Consider the following 3598-nt stretch of genomic DNA (forward strand, 5'->3'; position numbering starts at 1 on the left):
CACACACACACACACACTCTTCCTCCTCCTCTCTTTCTCTCCACTGAGCTCCTCATCAACAGCTTGTGTGTGTGTGTGTGTGTCAGTGTGTGTGTGTCTGTGTGTGTCTTCTATCATAACTATGTTGTTTATCTAAACCATTAGTTCTTAAAACACGACACCTCTTCAGTTTGTGTTTGTTACCATGTTACCATGGTAACAGTACCATCCAATTCAATTCAATTCAATTTTATTTGTATAGCACCAAATCATAATCTACATTATCTCAAGGCTCTTTACAGGGTCAGGTCGAGACCTTACTTTGTTACAGAGAAAAACCCAACAGTTCCCACAAAGAGCAGCGCTTGGCGACAGGGGGGAGGAAAAACTCCCTTTAACAGGAAGAAACCTCCAACAGAACCGGGCTCAGGGTGGGGGGGGGTCTACCTCGACCAGTCGGGTTTAGGAGGAGTAAAGGGGGGGTGGGGGGAGGAGAGAGGAGAATAGAGAGAGAGAGAGACCAGGAACAGCTGTGTCAGTAATGGTGTTATCAATAATGATGACAGGTAACAGTGGTTAATAGTAATGATGAGTAGTGGTGGATCTGGATCCTGCTGCTCCAGAGGCAGAGATTGACCATTGTCTGTTCATTTCCTCCTTCACCTGTTTAGTTCCTGTCAGGACCTGATCAACCTGCTGAGCGTCTGAACAGGAAGTCAGCTACATCACTTCCTGTCAGTCTGACCAGACTGCAGGTAAACACACTGAGACACACTGAGACACACAAAGTTGTGATGATGAACTGTTGTGTGTTTTATCTGCTGCTCTCAGCAGAGTGATTGTGTTAGATATTGACGCTTTTATGGAGTGAAATTAATGAGCTGTTGGCTCCACAGACCAGATTAAATGTTGTGTGTGTGTGTGTGTGTGTGTGTGTGTGTGTGAGAGAGAGTGCATGATTCATTGGGGGTGGGTGTTTGGAGAGCTGCTGCTCTGCATTTTAAACTGAGGTCTGGACTCCACGCTCTGACACTGAGACGTCTTTAAGTGTTGGTTCATGTTTCTGTCAGGAAGGTAATGTCTGTGACACCTTCATAACTGCTGTATAAACCGTCTGATCACCATCAATGAACAGGAAGTGATTATAATAATGTGATGGATCCTGTCTGAGGGGAGTGACCAGGGTGGGAGGGGTCAGGGTGGGAGGAGTCAGCCACGACCTTTCCTGCTCACCTCAGGGTCCTGCAGGTGAATGATACGCTGCACGCTGCTCTGGCCCTTGGTGGTGGTGGCAGGGTACCAGGACGTGATGGAGGAGGTGATGGATGGTGTGGTAGTCTAGATGGACAGAAACAGAGACCTTTGGAAACGATGACGTAGACGCCCACGGTGGCTCCTGATTGGCTCTTATCAGCCTGGACTACCAGTGGTGAAACAACATGGAGAATGAATGAAAGTGTTACTGACCTTGTTGTCTCTGCAGCAGCTGTTGTTCAGTTCTGTTCTGTATTTGAACTCTGTCTTTGCTGTTCCTCTTCAGAGGATTTACTGGAACTAACCAACTGAGAGGAGACAATCTACTTCCTGTTTACACCTGCTTGCACATGCTCAGTGTAGGTGAAGGTCATGTGATGTGTTTTCAGGTGTGATATTTCAGGGATGGAGATTATTTCTGATACGGAACTGAAGCGTTCGTCTGGAGTTTGATTTCATTTTAGTGAACACAACACTGAACCTGTCTCCTCAGTCATCAGGATGAGAAGATCCCCTCAGTGCATAATGAACAGGATTCTATGATTGTTGTCATGGAGACCATGAGGTCCAGCAGTAACAACCATGTGTCCATCAACAGTACGTGTCCTGTGACCATGAGTTAAAGTTCCTTCCTGAGCTCATGTAGCTGATCGTCCACAGTGAAGCTGGCTCACAGATCCACAGGAACAGAGGAAGATGATCTGTTGAGGTGGAGGAGCAGGATGTGATGGAGAGAGAGGTCAGGCCAGGTGGAGGGAATGAGAGCAGGACGTACGGGGATCATGGTCCTGACTGACGGCTGGTTTCAAGTGAACCAGGGAAACCAGAGACGAGAGGGTCAACAGACACTGGGCTCACTGGTTCAGGTGACTGGGTCAGTGTTTCCACTCACACCTCACCATCCCGAGACTGAGCCACCGGACAAACATCAGTCAGTTCATCGAGACGACGCACAGAGAACTGACACTATGGAGAAACGTTGTGTTCTTAGGACAGGTATAAACCCTGCCCCCCCCGTCAGCACTGTAACAAGCCACCATGTGGAACAACAGCAACAGGGGACTAAACATGACTTTATCATCAATGAATAAAAAATTAATAAATAAATATTGTAAATAATAAATAAGAGCATGAAGAGAGAGACATTTAAAGAAATTAATTGCAAATTTAGTTTTTAAAGTTTTTAATGAATAAAAAATAAAATAAAAATAAATGTAATTCATCAGGATAGAATAAACATCTTTAATTAATTGCTGCTTCCTTATTTATGAGTTTTAATGAATCTGTATTTGTACATTAGTGGAACTAACCTCACTGTAATAAACTACTGCTGCAGGATCAGATCTGATCTCACCAAGGTCAAGTAAAGAGACGAACAGAGACACAGGAATAAATAGAAGCGGAAATGCAGACATATGTATAAATCATGAAATGTGGTGTTAAATATATTAAATTCAATACATTACAGACATTTATTTATTTATTTTTTATTTGTTTAACCATTTATTTATGTATCTTTATTCATTGATTTTTTAAAAATCATTTTATCTATAAATTATAATATATCTTATTTTATTTTATTGGTCATTTTTTGTCTCCTACAAAGGGAAGGGTTAAACTTCATATTTGGATTTTATAAGATCAGATGAAAAAATATTTTAATGGACATATACCGTATGTTGTACTGTACCATACTGTATATACAGTATACTACTGTGTGTGTATATATATGTATATATATGTCAGTATATGGTCAGTGGGATCCAACAAGTAAATCACATTAAATTAAATTGAATTACATTAAATTTTTGAGACAAATTAATGTTTCACTGATTCTAACAGTTCACAGATTGTAATTAACATACATGTATGTATGTGACTGCACTAAGACACACACACACACACACACACACACACACACACACTCAGTCATTATATCTCAGCTGTGTGTATGGAGACACTCACTGTGTTAGATCATGAGCTAATTAGTTTGGACCCTGAGGGCTGAGTCGATGCTGTCCTCAGGGTGTGTGTGTGTGTGTGTGTGTCTGCATTTACTGGAGGTGGAGGACATAACACACGTCCATGTGTGTCTAAAAATAAACAGCAGTTGTGTTGACCCCTTGCTGATGAATGTATGTGAGGTTAAAGGTCACCAGTGCGACACGGGTCTGAACACACTCTCTTCTCTCCCCTCCTCTCTCTGGGCTGTCTGTCGATGGCTCAGGGTGTGAATGTAAAGACCCTGCAGCTGATTATACTCTCTGAAAATAAACGGAGCAGGTGCTGGAGGCCCAGAGTCACCACCAACAACAACAACACACGTAGTCGTCTGTTTCCTCTGTGACAGCTGACAGTCATGTGA

This window comes from Trachinotus anak, unplaced genomic scaffold (genome assembly GCF_046630095.1).
Source record: "Trachinotus anak isolate AG129_WGS33_773 ecotype Australia unplaced genomic scaffold, CSIRO_AGI_Tana_v1 ptg000048l, whole genome shotgun sequence".
In the NCBI taxonomy this organism is placed as follows: Eukaryota; Metazoa; Chordata; class Actinopteri; order Carangiformes; family Carangidae; genus Trachinotus; species Trachinotus anak.